General features: G+C 29.7%; 1 protein-coding gene across 2 annotated transcripts in view; it reads left to right on the top strand.

Moving 5' to 3' along the window:
• Nucleotides 1-15,457, top strand: part of MESR3 (misexpression suppressor of ras 3) — a 309,084-nt gene that overhangs the window by 140,667 nt on the left and 152,960 nt on the right. For both annotated transcript variants that reach the window (XM_075369473.1, XM_075369474.1), the window contains one exon: nt 6,857-6,888. The gene's annotated coding sequence lies outside the window, so the exon portion shown is untranslated. The remainder of the gene's footprint in view (nt 1-6,856; nt 6,889-15,457) is intronic.

The following is a 15,457-nucleotide window of genomic DNA, read 5'->3' as shown; positions in this document are numbered from 1 at the left end:
GTTTATATAGTTATAATGTGATTTTTCGGTGGTGTTAAATTGTTGACACTGTCTTATAAATTTTTATCCTGAGATAATAACGATAAAAACCGTTAAATTTCAGAGTTTTCTTTCCTCGTTATATTCTTTGATTATATTTTTAAAATCATTCTATATTTAAAAAAAAAAATGTAAAGTATTTTCATATTTCGTCATGCTGCTCAATGATTGTAATATTGGTAATACTTAATAGCTTTGAAACTTCGTTTTATTATCATACAAAAATTTCTATTGAAAACAAAAATTTTAATGATTTTATAGATGTAGTTTTTTTTTTACTCTTCCTCAGGAAGTCAAAAGTAGATGTAAAATGTTAATTTTAAGATATTCTCATTGGTTTTAGGCATCTTAGCTACCAAATTTCCAAAATTTTGTTCTCATACAAGAAACTTATAAAAATGATGTAAAAAGTAGAACTAAAAACAAAATGATTTCCAAAAATTACCATTGGTATTCAATTTATAATTTATAAATTTAGTTTATTATCTAATTATGCATTTTTAGAGTCAGTGCCAATTTTAAAAACAGCAACTTCTTATACCTTGATTTAAATAAAAGAAAGCTAGCATGATTTGCCCGGCTGTTAATAATAAAACCTAAAAAAGTTAGAGCCAAAAACAGAAAAAATATATATGTATACATTTTTTTTTTTTTTTAAAGGTGGGAAATTAATTTTAAGAAGAATTATTCTAAAAATATTCATATAGAGACTGAACTTAACAAATTTGCTTGATAAAAGTTTTCTCTTAATCTTTATTGATAAAGGCTAAAATAAGAAAAATAAAATTTCCGAAGCTTTTTCTGCGTTTTAGGTTCTAGGTCTATAATTTTAAAAAATATATATAGAAATTCCTTGTCAATAGCTTTAAGAATAAATATTAAAAAAAAATTGAAAATATTTAAACTGAAGGGAGATAGTGCAAAAGAATAAAAGAAACAAATATTTCAATTTTAAGAGGTGGAGATTGTTTCTTTAAAGAAAAAACATGATTGCTTGTTTATGTACGAGTACGCAATGTAGGTAACAGATTTGCTTTAATACAGTTTTTTTTTCTAAAATGCCTGTAAAGAAAATCAAAATTGTTTTTTCGCTATTTTCCCCACACCCTCACGAATTCCGCAAAAAAGATTAATATGATTAATGTCTGATATAAAAAAAAATATTTCAAGAAAATTTGAAGAAAATCGGCTCGCTCAATCCTGAGATTTAAAACCAAAATCAGTGCGACAAACCTAAATACATATGGTTTTTGGTTTAGATAAGTGGTCTCCCACTTATCTAGACCCCGCGTCTTATCACCCCAGGGGGTACGCCAAAGAAGTAGTATAAATAATTAATAATTTTAATTTTGATTTCAAACGCGTGAGTGTGATTTCACACAACATATTATATTATATGAGGTAAGTAGGATCCTAAAATGTAAAGTAATGTAAATATTTGCAAAAAACTCGATACCCCATTTTTTATATGATCCATACTTTCTCTATTCAATTACATTCAGCGGTTAAGTGAAAGTTTACTATAAATTTAGATTTTTTGTTTTTATTTACTTTTAAAATAAGGTTATAAAATAAGCCTGTAAGAAACCCGTTCGCAAGAATTGCAAAAGATGAGAATTCTGCATCTTGATTAAAAATGCAAGCAGAATTGCTTAAAGATGATATTAGGAAATCACTACCGAGACCATAAGCTTAGTCTATCTGAATCCAGAAGGAATATGTATTATCGTTTATCTTGAGTTTTTTTAAAAAAATTATCTTGATGTTTATCCTTAAAATATTTCAAACATCAGAATAAATTTCAGTCATAATTTTTTCCATAATAATAATAATAATCTATAGTAATGATTCGAGAAATAAATAAAAAGTATTTTTAACTGTTGATGACCACGTAATTTTTAGTTTGAAAAATCTTATGCAAATGTTACTTAGAAGAATATACTTATTGGTCCCTTACTCTTTTTAGTGTGTAGGAATGATCTTCACCAAAATATTAGACCATTTATTGTTATCATTTTTACAGATGACCCAATTGTATCTATACCAGAAGATAATTTCTTAACAAAATTAGAAGTTCTACTATAACAATCATTTCATTAAATAAATTGTACCTTTATTTTTAAAAATAAGTGTATAAATCCTCTGCAATCTGTTTCTTAGTTAGATAACACAATTTGCGTAGATTGTATAATAGTATTAAATTTATTGGGTGATAGCATAAATTAATAGTGTAAATAATAATAATATAAAAAAAAGCTCGTGTGTACTTATGTTCGCACGTAAGAAGTTATACTTCTTTGGCGTGAATAAAAAAAGAATTTTTTTACGCATTCAAACAGATTTGAACTGAGTTAAACGATCGATAGACGACATTAAATACCATGAATAAAAGTTTGAATAAATAACACTTAAATTAAATAATATTTATTTTATACAGTTTAAAAAGTATTGAAGTGTTCGTAGACATACAAAAAAGCACTTGGGCCTGCGCAAATCTTCATGGTGTGTTACATCGCGCGCGCAACTTCCGTTACTTGCTGAAAATACACTCTGATCAATTTCTCCTAACGCGCCAAAAGAAGTATAACTTCAATAAATAGTATACATTTTTTGGGTGATTTGTCGGATGACGTATTTTGGTGAGATGATAAGTTAATTTCGTTTACAATATCAAATCATACTAATTCGTTTTAAAGAGTGTTAAATCAATTCCTAAACACGGCATTATTGTTAAATATTCATCATGCATATGTGTATTCCGATCCAAAATATAATTTTGCATCAAGACTACTTGAAAAAAATCAAAATGAATTTACAGAATAAAAAAACAGCAGTTAGATAATCGTTTGGAGCATATATAAGTATGATTTAGGTTGATTGATTTTAAATATTTCGGCCTACGAGAAAGTAGGTGCTACAACGAGATACCTATAAGGACACCTTTTTGGCCACGTGGTCTCCCAAAACCTTCTTAGATACACGTACGTCTAGAAGAAAATGATTTTTTCTTGCCTCTCGTCATATACGGTGCAGGCGTATATGACGAAGAGGGTACAAAGCGATTGATGTACCCTCGTGTAAGGGAATGTTTTACTTATATAAATTGTACGTAGAAACGTTTTTCCAAAATCCTTTATCCTATTTAGAAAAGTTAACGAAGACTGTCGAAAGATAGCGACGACGCTGGAAAAAGAAACCCAGCAGTCGCCCGGTGGAAGAGACCTGCACTTTTCCCTATTTTGCCCTTTTCTGGGCTCACAGGTCTTTCTAAGGTAAAAGGTGTGTTTATTTACAACCTAAATACGGAAAGTCAGGCCAAAGAAGAAAGAAGCAGGATCTACATCCTACAATGACGAACATTGTCCAGCCCCGACTTGGCTGAAGACGAAGAAGACGGTGAGAGTAAAAAAGAATCTGCAAAACCTAAATTCACCAACCATCCTTCCTTCCGTCAATTTACAATTCTGGTCTATCCTTAGAACATACGATTTCTACGGCGAAGGGAGTGGATTGCATCCTCCAATTAACTGGAGTCCCATCAGGCGCACTCCTGCTAAACCGAAAGGCCTTCAGCCGTCGGACTGAAGGGGAATCGCGCGAGGGGAGAGAGACGAAATTACCTTGCTAGTCTCCCTAGAATAACACTAGTAATGGTATTTAAAATTGATCTGTAAAGATCGGAGCGCAATTTACAATACCGTCTACAAATAAAATAAATATGTAACCGTCATTATTAAACAAATACCCGCCCGATATTTGAAAAGATCCAGCAGAAAGAGACTTATGTCCAGGCTCTGCAATAAATAGGAAGGTATTTATCGTTATCCTTAAGAAGAGAGCCTTAATATCCTTCTTTTTTTTAAATAAATTATGTAGTGATATATTTATTTAAGATTAAAGCAGAATATTTCCTTTTGTGTTAATAGTGTTTCTCCACTGATGAATTTTAAGTAATAGTAATTAATTTAATCAAAAAACCTGAGGTTTTTGTACAGTTTATTGAAAATGTAATTAAATAGATAAATAATTAAATACTTAGATATTTAGCAATCAACTGTTTAAAATTTTTATTTTATTTTCAGAAATTTAATTTTTTAAATTTAATTTAGATTTTCTATATTATATATATATATATATATATATATATATATATATATATATATACACAAGGACTTTATTGCTGTATAAATTATAATAACCTCTTCTATTATTTTTATTTACAATCTTTTACTTTATATTCTGCTCTGATCCAGCTTTTTCTTGGTCTTGATCGTTCCTGACAAATAGTGGAACAGTTCCTTTTTTTATTCGCGGAATAAGAAATTTTCCACTTCTGACATTATCATTAAGTTTATATAATGTTTAATTACATTATGATCGTAATATAATCCTAACTATCTATTTATGGGATCACCAAGAGAACTTCCTTCACAAAATATTATAAAAGATATCTCGAAACGGTAAGAAATGCTTTTATATATGCATAGGGTGAATGCCCGTGAGGATATGTTTATTGAATATCCGTGAAATAACTGAAAAAAAAACTGATTGAATAGAAAATTTGTTGAATACTGATGTTTATTACATCGGTTGTTAACGTAAATTTACTAAAATTTAATTACCAGAACCATGTACTCTTTTAATCGTTAATGAGGGTACAAGATATAAAGAGTTTATCGATGTTACAATATAAAATGCTAATTGACTGGTTACATGAAGACGAGTTGTCATTTTCTTGTGAGAAAATAAAACCTTGTGAAAATGAGTAGTACAAAGTTAAAAAATAATAAAAAATGTCATTGTAAATGTCATAGTTATAAATCGATTTTTAAGAAAAAACCAATTTATTTTAATTTTTTCGTAACGGTGTGAAGAGAGTGACGTCATGAAACGTTTTCTAGTTTGTTCGTCAAACAGTAGTGATTGAATAAGAACCTACGCAGTGCGTGAAGTACACTCACGTTCTGGAACAATAGACGAATGTAGCGATTTAACAAATGAATAGTCAAGTGGTTAGAATATTGTTTTAAACTTAAAAGTTCTATGATATTATTTATACGTCTTTTATTTATAAGTTTATTGAACAACGAAAATATTTTAGTATAACTGTAAAGTTATGAGATTAAAATTTGCATTAGAAACGTTTTTCAACAACTAATTTATTTTGGATAAATAATTTTAGTATCAATAGTACTTTAGCAAAAAAAGGAAATAAAAAATTTGTAAACCTTATAAATAAGAATGACATTAATTTAACAATAAAATTATTCGATAACGACGCGTAATGTAAGGAAGTAACATATTAAATTAAAAATTGAGTAAGATAAATAAATAAATAAACGCAATTATTTAATAAATAATAAACAATGTTCGGATAATATGGCTGTAACGTAAACAACGTGCATTGTTCAACTATTTTATGTTAAATAGGAAGCATTGTCAACGTAACCTCCACGAGTTTAGTATGTTTATGTAAGGATAGAACTAAGAAAGAAAAATAAATTAATTTTTCTAGTTTAGTTTTTTTTTTTTTTTTTGTTATAATAGCTTTTCCTCTTTGTACAAACATTTACAACGACTGGTGTAATTTTTTTTTAAATTTGTTTACAATTTTTAAGCAGCGTATTTACAACCTTGGTTGATAAGGTTTTGAAGAAATTGAATAATGTTATGCATTTTATATTTTATTTTAAAAAAAAGAAAAAATATTAATTCCTGTTGATTTATGACAATAATTTTTTCTGGGGAGTTTATTATTATTATTTTACTCGAATAAATTGAATTTAAATACCAAATTTGTATTGTGTAGATTTCATAAGAAAGCTATTTATTGTAATGGGTACCATAATTCGACTTCCGGTAAATTTCAACATATCTTCGCATTTCACATCCCCCAGACCCCAAAACCACCGTCAGTGCAAAAGTTTGTATATATATATATATATATATATGTCGCTTTTTTGTTGACACGATAACTGCCGTAATTTTGCTGCGTCCATCATTTTCAAATTGATGCATAAAATATGACGACCCAAAATTTCAGTTGATTTCGTTAATGGGAAAAATTGGCCCATGGGGTGGAAATGAAAGGGCCTTTTCGAAAAAAAAATATCGCTATAACGTTCTTATTAAATAAAATATCGAATTCGTTTAAAGTTCCAACTATTCTTTGGATAAGAGCCTAAACGTTTTTTGATTTTACCAACCATTGGCCCAGGAGGTAGAAAAAATGGGGTTTTGAAAACAAAAAAATCATACCTCCGTTAATAGGCACAGTATCGAATCGGTTTAAAGTGGTCGTTAGTAGTCTAAACATTACATAAAACTTCTGAAACAATTTTTGATATGACCTTACGGCAAGGAATGACCAAAATGTTTCAAACTCTTTTTTATTTCCTACTTAGCACCGGTGAAATCTACCTTCACCTTCCGGCGTGCCGAAAGGGATTTTTTTATTACTCATTTTGTTTTTCAACCCATGTGAATTAAAAAACTCGATTTCCTGTGTGGATTATTTATTGAAAACAATTTATTTTTACCTAGTTGAGTTTAATTAGGATGATTTACGTACAATTAATGATTATTTAAAAGTATGTATTATGAAAATTTTGAATCTCGATTGATCGTTCATTCACCCTTTAAATGAAAATAATAATCTTCCTGTAATTTATTTTTACAGTACCATCTATTTAAATTTTAAGTTATTTATTCTTTTTGTATGTTTTGTCTTTATTTTTATTTTATATATGGATGATCTATACTTTTAACATTTTTTATTCATTTATTAATAATTTTTTTTTTTTTTTTTTTGTTACAGGACACGTTAAATTACTGGTCATCGGATTAAAAGTAAGACACTACCTTTTTTATACATAAAATGATATACTATTTACAATCTTGTGTTTAAATTTTGTTTAAGTGAGTGAGGAGTTGAGATAGCAAGCGTTAGCTTCTTATGAGAGTGAGCGCGCGTGCGCGTGCGCGTACACACACACACACACACACACACACACACACACACACACAAACAAACAAAACAGAAAGGAGTGATAGATTATGGCTTATTAGTTTGATTTTTGGAAGCGAAGTTGAGATTCACCGATTTGCTTTCTTTTACTTTTTCTTTATACTGTTATAAAATATTACGTATAATTACGTGTATAATGCTACATCTTTATGTTACTGTCACTTTCATGACAATTTATTTTTTTAATTATTTTTTTACGTGAATTAAGCCCTCATTGGAGCAATTTTAGTTAAATGTTTGGAAAATCATTTCTGGGAATTTTTCTTCTTTGCCTAACACGCTCTCATTCTTTAAGACCTGGAATTTCTATTCGTTTGTGATATTGTAATTTCTTTGTTTCGGAGTTCAGATTTATAATTTTGTTTTCTAGCTTTTTGGGATAATTTTTTCTTCCCTGTTCAAAATCTGTTCTTTTGTAATTTTAAGTTCTTCCATTTCTTTTAGCCAGTTGTTTTTAACTTTATTTTCTTGTCGGTAGGTTAGTAGTTATTGGTTAACCTTTCTTCTGGGAGCCTTGCTAGATGATTAGAAGGTTAATCTTTGTTTCTTCATGATAATGTTCAGTAAGGGTTCGTTCTCTTGACGTACGATTTCATTAGGGAGAAGTCGATATTTTCCATCTACTGTTTTTTTTTTTTTTTTTTTGTTCTTGGAATTCTTCTTTCCACTTTCTGAAGAAGTTCTTCTGTTCTGTTTTTTCTTCTAAGATTGAATAGAGTTTTACATGCATAAGTTACTTTTGGTCGTGTTACAGTGTTGTAGTGCCTAATTTTTGTCTTTATTGAGAAGGACTTCTTTTTATATGTGGGCCCTGTTAATTTCTGTACCAGTTGGAGTTTATTGATTCTATTTTGGATTGTTGGTTTTTCATTTATGTTTCTTGATATTATTACTCCGAGGTATTTAAATTTTCTGTGGTTTTTATTATTTGTTGGTTGTTAAGGGTGATGTGATTCAGCTTATTATTGGTGATGGGCATTACTTCAGTCTTTTCAAAGGAGATATGCAATCCGACTTTCCCTGCTATGTGTTACAGGGTTTCTATTTGTTTTTTAGTTCCATCCCAATTTTCTGACCGCTACGCAAGATCATCCGCGATTGCTAGACAATTCACCTTTGTTTGATTCTCAATTTTGAGTTCTTTGTTCTGCTTTTTCCATTCCGTCATGATTTTTTCCAATACGCAGTTGAAGAGAAGCGGGAAAGCCCATCTCCCTGAGTTAGTCCTGTTTTTATCTTGAACGGTTTGGAGAATTCTCCTCTAAATTTTATTTTGGAGTTTTTGTTTTTAAATATTGCTTTAATCAGATTTATTAATTTTGTGTGGAATCCAAATCCTTTAAGGGTGTTTAATAAAAATTCTCAATGGATGCAGTTATACGCTTAGTATATTAAGATCTTTTAAACTATAAGGTTCTTTGTCGGAATATAAAACTTCAAAAATCTTAAAATCATTTACTGATTAAGCCGATTTTCTTCAAATTTGGCAAAAAGATTCCTTTATTCGGGCATTGATCATATCAATTTTGTTGAAAAAATTTGTTAACGGAGTGGGAGATATCGCGGAAAAACTAATTTCGATTTTCTTCAGAGTCATTTAAGAGGAAAAACTTTATTAATGCAAATCTGTTACCTAAAATAAATTTATAAATGTGTTCAAAAAATTCAACCCCATCTTTTAAAATTGAAATATATGTTTACTCTTTTTCTGTCTAAAATTCGAAAATTATAAATCCCGGGCCTAAAATGCAGAAAAAAATTTCACAATAAATAGTTTTGCAAGGTATTGTATGATTTCACTGACGTAGCTGGAAAAGTCGTTCAATATTTTTCGAAATATAACACAAAATATGTTACAATCTAATAGTTTCATAACATTTGAAACTTGCCGCGTTAGAGCCAAACTTGTCATATGATGGAATCCTAAAAATTTAATGTATGAAGTAAAGATAAGCTTCGTCAACAATCAAAACTAATTACCATATATTATAGAAATTAAAAATTTAGCGTTTATTAATGGTGAATGATAATAGTAGTGGATGCTATTAAAATACAAAAATCGAATAAATAACTGAAATAAAATGTTTAGTCGTAATAAAAATATTAAATAAAAAATAAGACGTTTGATTTGTTATTTCAATTGGAAAAACCGAATAAAAAAGTGAGTAAATGTAACTTAAGAAACTTATTGGTTCGCTCATTAACTCGTTATCTGAAGTGTCACTAACACCGACATCGTTACGCACAGATCCTGAAGTAACTCATCTTTTAAGTGCTACTCGACACTCAAGAATGTACAAGATTATTTTTATTCTTTAACTTAGGAAAAGAGGAAAGATAGTATGAATCTGTGTTTTGGTGTGTAAATTTACAAAATCTGATGAAAATTTATTCATAATCTTCTATTTATATTTTATTCGTTGGTTTTGAAAGAATCTTTTTTTATAACCACCTGCTTTTTCCCAATTTTTTTTTACGAACACTAATGTCATATAATTTTCTTTGACCTAGAAGACTAATATTTTGTTTACCAGACCTACTTTTGTCTGCTCCTGTGATTAGAAAAAAAGCTTCATTCATTTTTTCTTCGGCTTATTTTTCTGCCTTTCTTATAATAGCATGAACACTTAAATTTCTTTGACTCTGGTCACTACGTTAAACAGTTAGTTTTTTTTTAATAGTTGTTCATAAATTATATTATAAAAAGGAATAGCAATTTCTGGATAAGAAGTAGAACTCTGTGTATTTTTCCGTATAAACAAAGAATAATGAAACCGAAAAGAAAACTTTTACCTCGATTCCTAAATTTTTTCCTATAATTCTAACAGTAACTAAAATTTAAGAAACATTATTTCTTAATTACGTTATTATCTTAAATGTAGTTATTTACTGTAATCGTAATTTAGTGTTAATTTTTTTGTAGCTTATTTTATATTTTAGTAACTTCTTTATTAATAATTAGTGTACTAATATAAAATTTTTCATTCAATCACTCATTAATTTGTTTTTTTTTTATTATTTGAATCAACGTTACAAACATTTTATAGATTAAACTATTGCTGTTAAAATAAATAAAATATGTATATCCGAATACTACTTATTCATTAAAATTTTATGATATGTTAGTAATATATTTATCTGTTTGGTAAAATTGTCTAATATCCTAACTTGGATTATATCTTTTAAGATATAAGGTACAATCTATATAAATAAATATAAATGTTCGTTTGTTCAAAATATTAATCTCTAAAAGTTCTTCACCGATTGCTTTGCAAATTTGACACAACGTTGTATTCGAATATGCGCGTGTATTTATATACCTAAGATGTCACATCTGTGACAGGTAAAAACATGTTTTTTTTTAAAACAGCGCTATCTGTTGGACGTAAAAGGAACACACGCTATACTAAATATTTTACGATTCTATTTCATTGTTTCCAGTATGTGCGTACGCTGTAGACTAAAAAACTACTGAATCGATTTACGCGCGGGGAAAAAGGGAGAAAGGGAAACATCGAAAAAGGTAAAAGGAAAGAAGGGAAAAACAGAAAAATTGATAAACGGGGAAAGGAAATGTAAAAGGAAAAGGAGAAACAGAAAAAGGGAAAGGGGAAAGGAAAATAATGGAAATAGAAATGGGGGAAGGAAAGGGAAATGTAAAAAGGGAAAGGGGATAAAATGTAAAAGGGGAAAAAGTGAAGGTTAAATTTTGTGAAATTTCGTAATGGTCATTTTGTTAATATTTTATCAAACTTTCAATTGTGTTAATTTAATCTATATATATATATATATATATATATATATATATGGTATATATATAGGATCGCTATATATATAGCGAAGCATTACCGGGTCTGCTAGTAATTGTATATATATAAAATTCAAGTTACGGTAAGTCACATTTTTAGATTAATTATTTTTATTTTCCAAAACGAACAGTGTTCAAGTTAAATTTCGGTTTTAATTACTTAAGCCTTTATTTAATAATCACAATTTTAATTGATTACAATTCATTTCAAATTACAGTTTAATCCTGATTTTATAATAATGTTTTTGTTTTTTCTGTAATTGTATAATTAATTTTAAAGATTGTAAAAAAAAATTTGAAAACAGAACTTAACTGATAATCGAATGTAGAACACTAGTCTATAAGGCTGACTAAACGTATGCAGTTTTGTAGCGATTCAACCTCAGTATTTAATCAGTTTTTCGTTTTTAATCAAGGGTTATATATGATACACTTTTTGTATTGACAACGGAACATACACAAGTAGACCGAAATTCTATTAAAATTAACTATATTTACCTTTCTGCATTGGTTATAAAAATGGTTTTTTCATATATTTTAGTATTATGTTATTCAAAATATTTAAATTATTTGTTTGAGTCGTACACATGATTGATTCATAGTTATATAATTTATAAATATTTTTAAATATTGTTATCAGTCATTCTTTTAAATGAAATACTTTTTTCTGAAGTTAAAACATAATACAGAAATTCAGTTTACATTTAAAATATGGTATTAAACTGAAAGAAATATCATATGGTTTATATGATGTATAAAATTAGTGATGTTTTGAATATTTTAATCTTTCAAGAAAAAACTACTCAACCGATTGAAATGAAATTTTTAATATAGTTTTTATATCTGAAAAGAAAATAGGACCACTTCCGGTAAGAAATGTTTCACCGTTTTAATGATTTGCGGATTACGTTCCTTGCCATATTTAACTTTACTTTGGCCAAATCGAATTCGGAGGTCACTTTCAGTATTTAAAATTAAATTTTCTACAAAAAAAGGTCTTTTTCGATATATCTTTCGGTTATCGTTAAAAGATAACCGAAAATATATATTTAAAGGTGCGATAGTGTACGGCACGGCGGCTCAACCAAGACAGCCACTGTTACTTTATGTGCAAAGCGATTGGCTGCGCTTACCTCCGGCTGCTTGGTAAAAAACATAAAATAAATAAATTAAAAGTGAAAAACGAAGTACGATCTTCTCCTCTTGGTGTTTGTCAGACAAGGCTAAGAATCATGCAAATACTTTTTATCCATACGTAGGACGAGTAATCAGCTATAAATATTATTTTTAAGGTGGGCGTCGATTATTCTGAAATCCACGTACTTCAGATCACTCTTAAGTTTTGAGTCTTGTCAACAATTTGTTGGTATAAAGAAATTACAATACATTGATTTTTTTTTATAAATTGAACAGACTATAATAGTTATTTATCAGTTGTATTCTCACAAGCATGTGGATAATGAACACAGTGGAGTTCAGATTGATCTAGACGTGAAAAGCGAGGAAAGCGAGCTCTGATCGGCTAGTTTATAATAAACGTTTTACTTTTTACGCATTTTTTCTGTAAGCGAATGAATGATACGAGTCCCGAATCAAACTTCAGAGCCACGTTGAAGGAAGAAGCTTTCTGTGTTATCGAGATACAGATTATATTAACGCTATTTATAACTCCCCCTCTGTTCAAGGTAGCAATTGATTATTCATTGAATATCCTTTTTCTAACAGGAAACATCTCTACATAAGATTTAAATTTATTAGAAATAATAGCTAATCATATAGGAAAAAATTATTAATTAATAAGTTAATAAAAAAATTAATATTCCTTCGGGTATATACAGGAGTTTTATGTGATAAAAACAGAGCGCGCTAAAGAGAATTATTATTGATATTATTAGTAATATATTGTTTATGATAAGAGAATAAAGGGAACTGGGTATAATATACGTAAAGAAATGATTGTAACCTATATTTAACGATGTTTTGGAAAGTGATGTGGAAGTAAGGGGGAGATAAAAAAACGTTACACTGAAGAGGGTAGAGGCAAGCACAGAAAATGGAAAATTATAAGAGAGACGTTTAATAATATTCTCTTGAAAATGATAAAATAAAAACCACGGATGATATTGTATTTTAAAGATTAAATTACCATTTTTTTTTATTTGAATTACAAACTTCCATTTTCTCTTCCATCAAACTAACAACTTGTTTCTAAAGTCAATAAAAAATTCTAAAAATATCCTCTACTCCGTCTTCACTGCGGACATTCCGGTTACGGACGATACCATTATCGCATCGTTTAGGGCGATGATACGAAAATCATGGCCGTGTATGATGATCCGACTCAGTTAGCCTCAGTTAGGTGCAAGCCTCATTTAGGTTACAATCGGGATTAAATGTTGCAGCCGGGTGGTTGAGGAAATGGAAAATATACTTGACTCATATGATGTTTGCGTTGAGAAAGGGTGACTGCCCAGGAATCCATTTAGATTGTGGTTACATCCAGCGAACCGAGAGTGTACGTTACGGATCACCTAAATCGTAGTCTAACATGCACGGTTCATACTAAAGAGAAATAAAGCAGTTAGATATCAAATTTACAGAGCTATGCTGGTTAATAAGAAGGAAATCGCGATTAACCATATCTAACAAGCTACTATTGTACAAAGTGATTCTAAAACCGATTTGGACATACGAAATTCAACTTCGAGGTACTGCAAGTCCCAGCAATATGGAATTTGCCAGGATAGGTTTGCGAGATTCTATATTTAGGCGCCATGATTCTTTCGAAATACCGAAATCCGTGAGTACTTAGGATTACCGTATGTTCGGAAAGAAGTCAATCATAAATAAATTATAAGATAAAACTTTATGATCAAGTGAATTATCTAGTTGTTTACTTCTTGGACAATGGCGAAGATGTTAGGCGGTTAAAACGACTGCATGAATTAGACCTAGGAACCTAATAGTGATACCTGGGACGAGGCTTCAATTCTTGAGTTGTGCTTTATCTAAGTACACAGTATATCTGAAAAGTTCCCGAACTAAATTAAATAAAAATATAGATTTAATGATTAACAAATTTACTCACATCAGCCCTCTACATAGAACCCTTCTGTAGTTATACTCTCGTTACAGCGCCGTTAGAGCCCGTTAAAGCTCTGAAGAAATCATTTTATGGGATCGCTTTCAACTGCTCGGTGCAAGCCCTTTGGATGGCCAGAATGTCGTCGAAAAAGGGATCTTTCAACTTCAACGTGAGTTTTGGGAGCAGAAAATAGACTACAGGAGTCAATTCGGATGAATAGGACGGGTGGGATAAAACGGCGATTTGATTTGTGGCCTAGTAACGTGTTAAAACTGTTGCCATGTATGCCGGGGCATTGTCGTGCAAGAGAGTCCAACTGCCCGGTCCCAGTACTCGGGCCAGATTCGACGAATGCGACGCATCATGCGTTTCATTACTTCCAAATGAAATTTAGAATTTACGGTTTGACCAGTTGATTGTAAATATAATTTGAGATATAAAAAAAAGAAAAAAGTTAAAGTTATTCTCAAAAGGAATACAGTTCATCAGAGATTAATATTCCAGTAACAATAGTTAACGACTTACTTAATTTTACTTTTTATAAAATACTAGCAGACCTGGCAATGCTTCGCTATTGCTAGATATGAGTATATATATTTATATATACATAGATTAAATGAACACAATTGAAAGTTTGACAAAACATTAACAAAATGATTACGGAACTTCACAAAATTTAACCTTTCCCTTTTATCCTTTCACCCTTTTCTTTTCACCCTTTCCTTTCTTTCTTTCCTCATTTTCATTTTACCACATTCCCTTACCATCGTTTTCCCCTCCCTATTTCTTCTTTTCTCCCAGTTTCTTGTTCCCTTGTTCCACTTTTCCCCGTTCCCCTTTTATTTTTTTCCTTTTCCCTTTACATCTCTTTTTCCCTTTTTTCCATTTTCCCCTACATCCCTTTTTTGTCTTCTTCCCTTTTACCTTTTTCGATTTTTTTCTCTTTCCCTTTTCCGATTTTTCCTTTTCTCCCTGCGGGTAAATCTATTCAGTAGTTTTTTAGTCTATAGCGGACACACATATCGGAAATATTGAAATGGAATCGTAAAACATTTAGTATAGTCTGTGTTGTTTTTACGTTCAACACTGCGCTGTTTTTAAAAAAAGCATGTTTTTACCTGTCACATATGTGACATATTAGGTATACAAATAGTAGGTATATAAAAACACGTGTCTATTCGTATGCAACGTTGTGTCAAAATTTCAAAACAATCGGTGAAGAACTTTCGGAGATTTAAAATGTTGAACAAACGAACATTTACATTTTTGTTTATATAAATAAAGTACAAAAGAAGAAAAAATCCTGAGACTTTAATAAATGGCCGTAACAAAATTATCTTTAGCAACAAGAAATTAACTTCTATTCAGAGAATTATAAATCAATGCAATCTTGTTTCGATTGTTAATGTCATCTAATTTGAATATGAAAAATTATTTTCACGGTCATAAATTTAATAACAAGTTCCGGCTTTGTTCCCTTAGGTTAATCTCGTTCCGC

Source organism: Lycorma delicatula, chromosome 6 (genome assembly GCF_047948215.1).
Source record: "Lycorma delicatula isolate Av1 chromosome 6, ASM4794821v1, whole genome shotgun sequence".
In the NCBI taxonomy this organism is placed as follows: Eukaryota; Metazoa; Arthropoda; class Insecta; order Hemiptera; family Fulgoridae; genus Lycorma; species Lycorma delicatula.
This window is presented reverse-complemented; position numbering and strand designations above follow the sequence as displayed.